Source organism: Mytilus trossulus, chromosome 1 (genome assembly GCF_036588685.1).
Source record: "Mytilus trossulus isolate FHL-02 chromosome 1, PNRI_Mtr1.1.1.hap1, whole genome shotgun sequence".
In the NCBI taxonomy this organism is placed as follows: Eukaryota; Metazoa; Mollusca; class Bivalvia; order Mytilida; family Mytilidae; genus Mytilus; species Mytilus trossulus.
Window position 1 is genome coordinate 47665318 of NC_086373.1, and position 12481 is coordinate 47677798.

Consider the following 12481-nt stretch of genomic DNA (forward strand, 5'->3'; position numbering starts at 1 on the left):
AAATTAGACATGGATATTCAATTTTGTCCATTCATTATGTTTTTGTTCTTCATTTTGTCCTTCGGATTTGCCCATTATTTATTTATTCTGTAAACCTCATATATAGTCCGAAAAGAGTTTCAAGAGTTCTGCCAAGATCACTATGTTGCGGAGATCGATCGTTCTTTCAACTTTTACATTTGTTCCGCCTAACAGTAGTGTCCCCCAGAAGCTTTGTTATACACAATTCTGTAATATATGTTCCTGACGAAACAAATATTCTATACCCTTTATTCCGTTTGAAACAAATTATCAGATAAATATATTAAGCTAGCTATATAACCAGGTTAAGATGTAAAGCAAAATTATATCCAGGTGAAATTTGATCCGGAGGAAAAAATGTCACAGTAGTTGTTGTTATTTCTTTATCCGGAGGAAAATATTTCCCTGGGATATTTTCTCCTTTGCCGTGAAATTCTAACTGGGAAGTTAACTTATTGAATAGTTATTAGAAAAAACTTATCCTTTACAAATACTATGAAATAATAATAGTGTATTTGAATTAAACCGAAATTGTTAAAAAAAAGGTATTATAATGGGAAATAATTTCACAAATTATCATTGAAAAAAATTCCTGAAATATTCAAGTCAATATCATCCTTTTAAAACGAAAATTATCATGAAACATAGGGAAGAAAACCAGAAGTAATTTAAAAAATCGTAATTGTGAAAATAATATCATGATTATATATAAGGTTAATGAAATACATGTAAAAGTGAGTTGTTTTCAGATCTCAGTTCAAATATAAATTAAAAAGTAAGGTAGAAATATCGTTGCATTACTACTGTTAACAGTAATAGAAGCATTTGATTATGATGATATTTTTAACTGTATAAACAGTTTTGTCTGGGGACAGAGATGTAGTTGTTGATTATATGGATATCAGGTAAATCATAGCATGACAATATATTGGAACAAAAACATGTTTAACAGCTGGATAGTATTTACCTGTGAAATATTATCTGTCTTATTAAATCAAGTTGTATTAAAGTCATCTTTTCATATAAATGAATATATAAAAAATAAGATTCAAGGAAAAATTTCACTATGAAATAGATTCAGAAATATATTATATTAATATCTTTAAAATATAAATTGCTCATAATTACCTCCCTTTGATAAATTATGCAAATTTGTTCTACCTTTGTGAAACATTTTATAATTATAGTCAGGTATATATTGATTGTGAGTAACCTACATAGTAGTTACTGGGACTTTATTTCACATGGTTCTGTGAAATATAGTACGGCAAATCCGCATAAAACAGATAAATTTTCACTCCTCTGGATAAAATCTACCTGTGAAATACCATGCCTGGAAAAAAATTACCGGGACAAGTTATCCTCAGGATTAAATATCACAGAGGAAGAAAGAAACCGTTACAAATCCACCGTCCATTTTCTACATTAGAAAATTCCTGTAGGCTTCACGAAGTCAGGCATATTTCAATTGTTATATCTGTTCGTTTTATATGTTCGCGCTTTTGATTTTGCCATTTTTCTGTTTTGAAATTTCCTCGGAGTTCATTTTTAGCTCACCTGGCCCGAAGGGCCAAGTGAGCTTTTCTCATCACTTTGCGTCCGGCGTCTGTCGTCGTCCGTCGTCGTCGTCGTCGTCCGTCGTCGTCCTGCGTCCGGCGTTAACTTTTACAAAAATCTTCTCCTCTGAAACTACTGGGCCAAATTTAACCAAACTTGGCCACAATCATCATTAATGTATCTAGTTTAAAATTTGTGTTTTTTTACCCGGCCAACAAACCAAGATGGCCGCCATGGCTATAAATAGAACATAGGAGTAAAATGCAGTTTTTGGCTTATAACTCAAAAACCAAAGCATTTAGAGCAAATCTGACATGAAGTAAAATTGTTTATCAGGTGAAGATCTATCTGCCCTGAAATTTTCAGATGAATCAGACAACCCGTTGTTGGGTTGCTGCCCCTGAATTGGTAATTTTAAGGAAATTTTACTGTTTTTGGTCATTATCTTGAATATTATTATAGATGGAGATAAACTGTAAACAGCAATAATGTTCAGCAAAGTAAGATTTACAAATAAGTCAACATGACCAAATTGGTCAGTTGACCCCTTTAGGAGTTATTGCCCTTTATAGTCAATTTTTAACCTTTTTTCGTAAATTTCCATATCTTTTACAAAAATCTTCTCCTCTGAAACTACTGGGCCAAATTAAACAAAAATTAGCGACAATCAACATTGATGTATCTAGTTTAAAATTTGTGTTTTTTTACCCGGCCAACCAACCAAGATGGCTGCCATGGCTAAAAATAGAACATAGGGGTAAAATGCAGTTTTTGGCTTATAACTCAAAAACCAAAGCATTTAGAGCAAATCTGACACGGGGCAAAATTGTTTATCTGGTCAAAATCTATCTGCCCTGAAATTTTAAGTTGAATGGGTCAACTGGTTGTAAGGTTGCTGCCCCTAAATTGGTAATTTTAAGGAAATTTTGCTGTTTTGGGTTATTATCTTGAATATTATTATAGATAGAGATAAACTGTAAACAGCAATAATATACAGCAATTTAAGACTAAAAAATAGGTCAAAATGACCAAAATGGTCAATTGACCCCCTATGAAGTTATCGTCCTTTATAATCAATTTTTAACAATTTTCATAAAATTTGTGAATTTTTACTAACATTTTCCACTGAAACTACACGGACAAGTTCATTATAGATAGAGATGATTGTAAGCAGCAAGAATGTTTAGTAAAGTAAGATGTACAAACACATCAAAATCACCTAAACACAATTTTGTCATGAACTGTCTGCTTCCTTTGTTTAATTCACATATACCAAGGTGAGCGACACAGGCTCTTTAGAGCCTCTAGTTTTTTTGTGATTTTGCTTTTTATCACATGTACATTGTGTAATATGTCTCTGCAATTCTGTTATATTTCAGTGTTCCACGACCAGTGGAAAAAATATTCCATAATATTTATGTAAAATGGAACTGATAGGCCCCTAACATGAAAAAACTTCTGTTCCGAGACTCTCTCACCAAGAGCAATGTTCGATTCCGTCTCAGAAAGGACAGCGGAAAGAAAAAATTGAAGCGTAAAGTAGGGATAGAAGACGGAAAATCATCTTGTCCCGTACTGTTTCCTTTATTACAATTTTCAGGTATGCAACACACCTGACATCTACATTTTTCAGTTACAGCAAGTTTTTGAAGATTTAGACCTGATACAAAGTAAACATATAAATTCCGAAGAAAAGAACACAATTTCAGCTCAATAATAATCATAATTAACAGGTAAAAATAGTGTCAAATCTTAAAAAAAACATGTAACTTTTCTCTTTTGGGATTTCCGGTATGAGTAACACATGTACATGTAAACAAACCACAATCATATCCAAATCTTAAAGTTCCATGACATCATTAAAAACAAAAAAGGTAAAAAAAGTAATTGTTTATTTTGAGTCAGTAAAGAATCACCGATTATAGTGACAAAAAGTATAAAAATATGTCAAACGTTTAAAATTCCTTTGCAAAGTGAAAGTACATGTACACATGCAGAATAACATTTTTTTCCTGTTGGTCTGAAGGGTGTAGAATAGCCTTTGCTAGTGTATTAGAGTTTGCCAGTTTTTATTAAAATAATTCTTTACAGTAACATGTTGTGATCATATACCTGATGGAGAAGATACCATTATTGCCCACCTCCCTCTATATTGCAGATAGTCCAAATAATTATGCCGTCTAGAAAGGCTATTTTTGATTTTGCTGTTACGCCTTCCTACAAAGAAGGCGTTCAAATTTTTTTATCAAAAAGCCGTACTAAAACGGCATAGTTATTTGGACTACATTGCAGATGTAACTGGTACAGAAATTTACATAAGTAAATTAACATAAACATTTCGTAATCCCACTAAGATGATCCATAATTATGTATAAATGAAGATATTTTTTATGCCCCTGTTGTAGCTGAGGGGGCATTAAGTTTTACCCTTTTTTGACTGTGTGTACATACGCCTTATCGCTATTTCATTGTATATATTCCATTCCGGATAAGATCTAAAATTGAAAAAAGTTTCTTGATGATCGCTTTCTTAAGTTTTTCCTCCCTCAGCTTACTACTGATGATCTCCATTTTCGGCGGCCTGACCCAAACAGGAAGTTGTATAAATGACTGTTTTTCCCGGATTGGACTTAATAGCATTAAGGTGTGTTGTAAATATATATGTAGGTTCGTCTGAACATCCCAAAATTGGTTTCTGATCTTTTTTTACTTTGGCGTGTCTCAATCAAATGTTATCATGGTTATTTATGAAACTTAAACACATTATGTTCATCACTACAAAACACAGATCAAATTTAAATTTCGGTGGCATCGTTTTTGCCGTTTTAGAGTTATGCCCCTTTACAAATGAAAAAAATCATGAATTTTTCATTTCCTTTTAAAAACTTAAGTTTGCCTCTACCAAATGTTGTGAAACAATGCTTATTACCACAAAAGTCATATCAAGTACAAATTTGGGTAGCTTCAATTTTACAGTTCTTGAGTTATGTACCTTTATAACATTATAACTACATGTAGCAGGTTTATCATCTGTGTCCTGTTAATACATTTCTGTTGATTAAAATCTATTTTTTAGGAAATTTTGATAAAAAAGATTTCAAGGAAGATGCTGGTATCAGTTAAACATGGTTAAATGAAATTTTTAAATGAAATTTTGATTCCTCAGGAAATCTTTTGTTGCAGTAAATATGTCTTATTCAAGATAAAACCACAATTGATTTGTTTCAAAAAATTGTACTATACTATGTTATTAGAGCAATAATTATAAATTCACTTTTGATCCATTGTGAATGGTATGAAGACATATTAGTGTCTGTTTATAAACCTTTTGTGAAGAGAAGGGGGAAACCTTTCATAGTCTTATTGGCAAATATAATCAAATTGGCTAAGATAAACGTAGAAAGGGAAAATACAGGGTTGTCTAAAAAAACAAGTGAATTTTGGTTATTAATGTATCAGGCATTGTCAGGACTGTATATGTGTCATTTGTTGATGTGGTTCATACATGTAAGTGTTTCTTGTTTGTTGTTTTTTATATAGATTAGACTTATTTTCCCGTTTTAATGGATTTACACTAGTAATTTTTTGGAGACCTTTATAGCTTGCTGTTCGATGTGAACCAAGGCTCTGTGTTGAAAGCCATAATTGACCTATAATGGTTTACTTTTATAAATTGTGACTTGGATGGAAAGTTGTCTCATTGGTACTCATACCTCATCTTCTTACATCTATGATATGGATGATGATTTATTTATAAAAAGAGAAATAAATGAGGGTGCTGAATTTTTTTCCAGTGATTTCAAGTTTTATTTGTTACTAGCTCATAGGGCAGGTACATTGCAGCTTTTATTTGCATGAGAATGGCTTTCACATGTTCTTGAAAATTAAAAACCTATCATGTTAAAAAATGCAAATTACTATTTTTTTCTAGAAAGGTCCAAATAAGATTTAAAAAATATTATAATTGAACTAATGTAAATGTAGCCTGTGTAAAGACTCTGGCATTGCATATGAAATAAAAAGAAAATGAGAACTCTATGAATGACCATGTGTGAACATTTGTCTATTCAAATATCATATATGTTTCTCTTTAAATTTTTTAAAAGATCTGTTAAAGAATCTTAAAATTTAAGATTTTATTAATCACAATTGATAAAATTACCAGATACCTTTGGAATTTTGTGTATTGTTTGGTCGCTGTCTATCTGGTTTAATACAGTATCTTCTTATTTTAGTCAATTACAGCAAATATTTAAACATTTAAAACATCAGATTTCAGTGGCGGATCCAGAACTTTTAAAAAGGGGGGTCTGCTCCAGTCATGCTTCAGCCAAATTTTTCTAACATAAAGGGGGAGGTTCCAGGCCCTCCTGGATCCATCTGGATTTTAAGAAAAATTTTGAAAGGCTTTAATAAGGTAATGTGAGTACATTTTTGGACTTAGTTTATATACATGCTTATGTCTGCATAAAATAAAGAATTGATCCAAATAAATGAATGATCTTAAAAGATTATAAAAGGGAAAGGAAATGTCTATACCGGTAATTTGAATACCCAGATTATGTTGAAAGTTGACAAAATTTTCTGGTTTTCAACCATATGTGGTACAGTGTTTTGGTAAAATTAATTAACAATAACATCTGCACTTAATGTTATTTGTATCCTTAAAACCTCTACATCATTTGGTCTAAGACTCTGTACAATGTAACTGTAGGATCCTTTTGGTTCAATGGAAATCATAAAACATCTCCTTATTTTTAGAGTGTTGATCAAATGTGGTAGAAAATAAAATTAAGACTAATTTTAACATGAATCTAAAAGATGTTGATACCAGTATGTAATTTTTTGTTAATTTAAAAAGAAGTTTTTGCAAACTCGTTATTGTATAATAACTCATAACTATGATAAAAAAAAATTGTGCATTGTGAGAATTCTCAATTTTTATGTGAATGGAAAATCACTATATTTCATCGCAAGTTAATTCTATGATTTAAATTTTCAATGAAATTTAAAATTTCCGTTAGAAGTAGGGGCAATTATTTGATCTTCTCTTATAAAAACACTTATATTATTTGTGGTTGTAGGTCAGTACATCACTGCCAGTGTGTTGTAGTACATATTTGTACATGAGATATATGAAACATGTAAACAAAACTTAAAAAAATAGTTCAGTCCCACGTAATGACTGCTGTTATATGAAATATTATTGTTTAGATTATCATAATTACACATTGATAATGTAGTAATGATGTAATTATTTAATACAAACATAGTTCATTTTTTAAACAAAATCAATATACGGTACCAGTGGGACACATGGCTATACATCTCCACAAGTATGGGATTAGCAATAAAAAATTATGTACAAACATTATGTAACATTATTTTGTTCTAACATTTGGATTTTAATTTCATATAAAGCCATGGCAATATATTCCAAGTCTCTTTTTCCTTCCCTTTTTATATTCATTTAACATTGAGTCTTTTCCTTTTTTAGTTTCACATTTTTTTATTTCCAAAGAAATAATTATATAGCACCCCACTTGAATAGAAAAGATTTATTTTCCTGTGCATGAAACATTGAAGTATCAAAACCATCTACCTACTAGTAAAATTTGCAACATCACATCTATCCCAGTAAGCATTACATTTGTACCTTGCAAAATAAAGACTAAACTATTGAAAAATTCAGTCTTCTGGTATTAGACGTATTTACACTTGTATGCTAATTTGTCCGCCATTTCATAAAATCACACAGGTTCCTGTAAACTTTGACATCATAATTCAAAATATTTGACGTCACAACTAAAAAATGATTTTGCTTGAAGTCCAAAGGTTATTGGGAGGTGATATACAATGTAAGCTCATTCGGAGACAAAATACAGCTAATACAACAAGTGTAAATACGTTTATTGCACACCACATCTATGTCACAGTGAGTCACTTTGAAAAATAGAGTGAGGCTATGGGTTAGTGCACATCGCATTCAAAACCATTGAGCAATAAGGAGGCCGTTAAAAAAAGTCAGTCTTTAAGTTCAGACTATTTAGTGAATGTTTGTGATAGTAACCCATAATTATAGAGCTGTTGAGGATTATTACAGAAGATTTCCTGTGTGCTTTGAAACAAGGCTTGAATCACTCAAACGTGTCTAATGGCCTATAATCACACTTAAACGTCATCAAATTTGTTTTATTTTGTTGGAGAAAATAATTCATAACTGTGAATTTGGCTATAATCACATTTTAATTGAGGTAAATCTCTTTTATTTTAGTTATGAAAAGTGTGCAGATCTGTTTATTACTCATATGGACTATAATTGCAGTTCAAAATGGTAAATCATGACTTATTTATTTTTTATAAAAATATGTGTGCAAGCTATATGCAAGTTACCACTTTTTTTAAATTTTACTTTTTATAATTTTTTTCATTAAATTAAAAAAGTTTAACTGGCTGCAGATTTGATTTTAAAAAGAAAGCATATGATTTATTAAAACATCAGTTTAATTATTGACATAGATAAAAAGTAAGTGGATAAAAATGCTGGAGTGTAATACCTATAATTAGCTGACCACTTAAAGGGGCACTAGCTGTCAAATTCATGGTCACCAATTTGACTCAAATTCTCATATTTGATTAATAACAATGTAAAACATTTATCCAATCTATCAAACGTTTAAAATAAACAGTTTACAGAGCATGGGGTAGATGATATTTAGGTTCGTTTCGTGTGTATTTAAATCCAGATGCCATCTCATTAACTATCGATTTGACCTCAGATGACCATATAAGCGATGTAAACACAAATAAAGATATGAATAGGTTAAACCAGCACGTGCAATTGGATCTTTATAGGTCTGTTTGATTTGAATTTTTAGATTTAAAATATAAGTTTCTCATTGTTTTCAACCGTATAAGAATGATTTATGTGGATCGAATTAGTAATCAAATGATTTACCGTAGTTTCACTTTCATTGTTGACATTTTTTTTCTTTAAATAACCAGTTCACGTACAATGCATGCGTTGTCAGTCTCTAGCTAGGGGGTTAAATTGAAGTTCACATGAATACCGGTTAGAATGATGATGACGTATTTACTTGCAAGTGAATCAGTCAAAAATTATGTATAATCGCTTATTTCAACAAAATTAAAGCAAATTGATTGCTAAAAGCAAATTATTATTTCATTATTCCGATTTAGTTAATGATTAATCTAAAAAAAAATCATACTTTATTTTTTTATATATATCGTAGCTAGTGCTCCTTTAAGGAAAATATTGAATTTAGTATTGTAACTTTTTTTTTTGCAAGGTACCTCAACATAGGTAAATCGCAATAATTTAGAATAGATTTATTAAAAGCAAATTTATCTTTCCGTTGGGAGGATATACAGCTAATTCATTGTAACGGCATTGGAATTTAAGTACATATATACATTCATTGCATAAGTGATTTGATATTTTTCTTGGCTTAATTTTTACTCTGTGGAATTTATTTTATGATTTGAAGATACCTTTGAAATTTTCTTAAAAAAGTTTGATTGAGTAGATTTCAATCTTATTAAAATAAGTTCTCATCACTTGCTCCTTGGTTTTTTATATGTCGCTGTGTGAGCACACGGCAACATATAAAAATGGAGGAGCAAGTGATGAGAACCTATTTTAATAAGATTCAGTAGATTTTGGAATGTTGCTTGCCTACTTAATTAGTTTTTTTCCACTCCAGATGCATTCCCTTTTAAGAAAAATATAGTACACAAAAGCAGAAGGTTATATAAATAAAGGTTTTAACACTTAAAATAGTGCATGCAATGAAAGAACACAATCTTTATCAGTGTCGAATCAGTACCTTGCTATATACATGTAAAGTGCAATTTTTTCATGTACTGTGTAAACATAATATCAAATCTCATTGATATTGGTCTCTCTGTTCAGTATAAAACCTTTACTGATCGTGCATGAGTATTCAAGTTTTAAACACCCCTTAGTTAAGTACATTTATAACTTTTTAAAAAGAAATAACCAAGATAAAACACTAAATGCACAGGGTAACAATCTTTTAGAATTATGCTTGTCATCAAGACTACGTATACTTAACGGCAGATACATTGGTGATTCTTTGGGATATTTTACATGTTTCACGCCCAATGGCTTGAGTACAGTAGATTATGCTATTGTAAGTAAGAGTCTCCTGACCTCAGTAATATACTTTAAAACTAATGAAATCAACTACCTTTCAGATCATGCACAAATTGAAATATTTCTTAAATGTAATATAAGTGAAAAACAGTATCTATTTCCAGAAGACAAATGGAAAACAATGAAATCTTATAAGTGGAACGATAACTCCAAAAATATATTAATTCAAACTATATCTTCTGAAAATTTTATAAATGAAATTATAAACTTTGAAACAAAGAAATATAGTGAAAATCAAAATGGGATAGATCAGGCAGCTAGTGAGCTTGATTTAATTTTATGCAACTTAACAGAAAAATCTTGTACATTAAGACATGTAAGAGGTATACCAAACTCTAAAAGAAACAAAAAAAAGAAACAAAAATGGTCAGATAATGAAGTATATGAATATAAAAAGTCAATAAATGCAGTCGGAAAAGAATTAAGACAAAATCCCTTTAACTGTTCACTGAAACATAAATATTTTTGTTTACTCAAATCATTTAGAAAGTTAATAAAACTGAAAAAAATAGAATATAAAAAGAAAATCTTTGATAAACTTTCAGATTCAATGAATAAAAATCCTCAGGAATACTGGAAAATACTAAAATCACTAGAAAACAAAAATATAGATGGAGATGATGATTTAAAAGAAATGTTAAAGGACAGTGAAAGCACAATTAAACATTTCCAAAATCAAGGAAAGTTTTCAAAAATAAATAATGATTTTCAAACCAAAATTGAGCAAAAGCTGAAAAATTTTGAAGATAATATTTCTTATAACCCTGAAACAGACAGGCCTATTACTTGCTCTGAAATTAATTGTATTTTAAAAAACTTAAAAAATGGAAAAGCAAGTGGTCCAGATAGTGTGTTAAACGAGGTAATTAAATTTAGTAGTCCAGTAACTACCAAAGCATATGCTAAATTATTTAATCTTATGTTAAAAACAGGACACTATCCAACTTCATGGAATACTGCGTACACAACTTTAGTACATAAATCTGGTGACAAATGTAACCCAAGCAACTACAGAGGAATTTCTTTAATCAACTGTATATCGAAATTATTTAGTAGCATCTTAAATCAAAGAATGATTAAAACTTTGGAAAAAAAATTAACTAATGCCCAATTTGGATTTAGAGTTAATCATAGAACTGCAGACAGTGTATTTATCCTTAAAACTTTGATTAATAAATATATTCATAAAAATAAAAGAAAACTTTTTGTCTGTTTTGTAGATCTTAAAAAGGCTTTTGATTCCCTTTGGAGAATTGGAATGCTTTATAAATTAGCTAAAATGGGTGTAGGGAAACATATGTTTGAAATAATAAAACAACAGTTTATTCATACTGAAGCATCTTTAAAATATAATGATAAACATTCTAGATTCTTTCCCATTGACCGAGGAGTAAAACAAGGGGACAGTTTTAGTCCCACACTCTTCAATTTATTTATTAATGATATAGTTGAAAATTTTGACCATAAAGGTTCAACACCCTTGAGAATATTAAATTCTGATATAGGAAGTCTTTTGTTTGCTGATGACCTTATAATTTTATCGGAAAGTAAAGAAGGTCTTCAAAATAGCCTAAATAACTTATCAAATTACTGTGAAAAATGGCAATTATGTCTAAATACTAAAAAAACAAAAACAATGATCATTGAACAAAGAACTACAAAACTGGAACCATACATTGTAAGGTTCAATAATGAAAAAATTGATAACGTTACAGAATATAAATTTCTGGGCACTCTGATAAAAAATAACGGAAATTTAGATGCAAGTTTAACAGATTTAGCCAAAAAAGCTAGGAAAGCTCTGTTTTCATTAAAAAAACATGCAGCCTTTTGGGGAAATTTCCCTGTTAATGTATCCTGTAATCTTTTTGATTCTCTTATAAAACCGATTTTAACATATAATGCTGAAATATCATACATGGATACATATCAATCTTATTATAGAGCAAAAGGCAGATTAAAATCTCAAAACAAAGATATAGATAATTTCCAATATTTGGATAAGACTCCCTTTGAAAAGGTTCATGTTAATTTCTGTAAATATATTCTAGGTACTAAAAAAACATCTGCTAATTTAGGCGTTAAAGCTGAACTTGGTAGACAACCAATAGAAAAATATATAAAAACACAAGCAATTCTTTATTGGGCTAGATTAAATACTGAAAACATAAACCCGTTACTAAAAGAAAGTTATACATTAAGTAAACACCTTGATTCACAAGGAGTTTATACTTGGTTCACTTTTATAAAAGACTCAACACAAGAAATGAATATTGATACACAAAAAGTAATGTCCTGTCAAAACATGGAACAAGTTAACAAATTAAAGACTTGGATCAAGAATACTACAAGTAAATTTTATACAGAACTACTGGAAAATAAAATAAATAGTTTGAACGAAAATAACAAACTTTTTCATTTACAAAAATATTAAAGTCAAACAAGACCAAGAATTTTATCTTAAATATCAAAATTTTGAAACTAGACGTTTATTTACAAAAATCAGAATTAGTGACCATAATTTGCTCATTGAAAAGGGCAGATATCTAAAAATACCTCGAGACAATAGAACATGTCCAACTTGTAAAACCTTAGAAGATGAAAATCACTTTCTCCTCCACTGTCAAATTAATAACGTTTTACGTATAAAACTTTTTAATGACATGGCAATAGATAATCCTATGTTTCCAAATCTATCTGATACAC

General features: G+C 29.9%; 1 protein-coding gene across 8 annotated transcripts in view; it reads left to right on the top strand.

Moving 5' to 3' along the window:
• The first annotated feature begins 797 nt into the window (after positions 1-797).
• Positions 798-12481, top strand: part of LOC134725934 (hepatocyte growth factor receptor-like) — a 50868-nt gene continuing 39184 nt past the window's right edge. For 3 of the 8 annotated variants that reach the window (XR_010108614.1, XM_063590235.1, XM_063590308.1), the window contains exon 1: positions 3143-3311. The gene's annotated coding sequence lies outside the window, so the exon portion shown is untranslated. Of the gene's footprint in view, positions 927-3142; positions 3312-3391; positions 3453-7549; positions 7833-7887; positions 7913-12481 lie in introns of those variants that run through there. The other 5 variants (XM_063590245.1, XM_063590292.1, XM_063590263.1 and 2 more) reach the window with 5 other exon arrangements.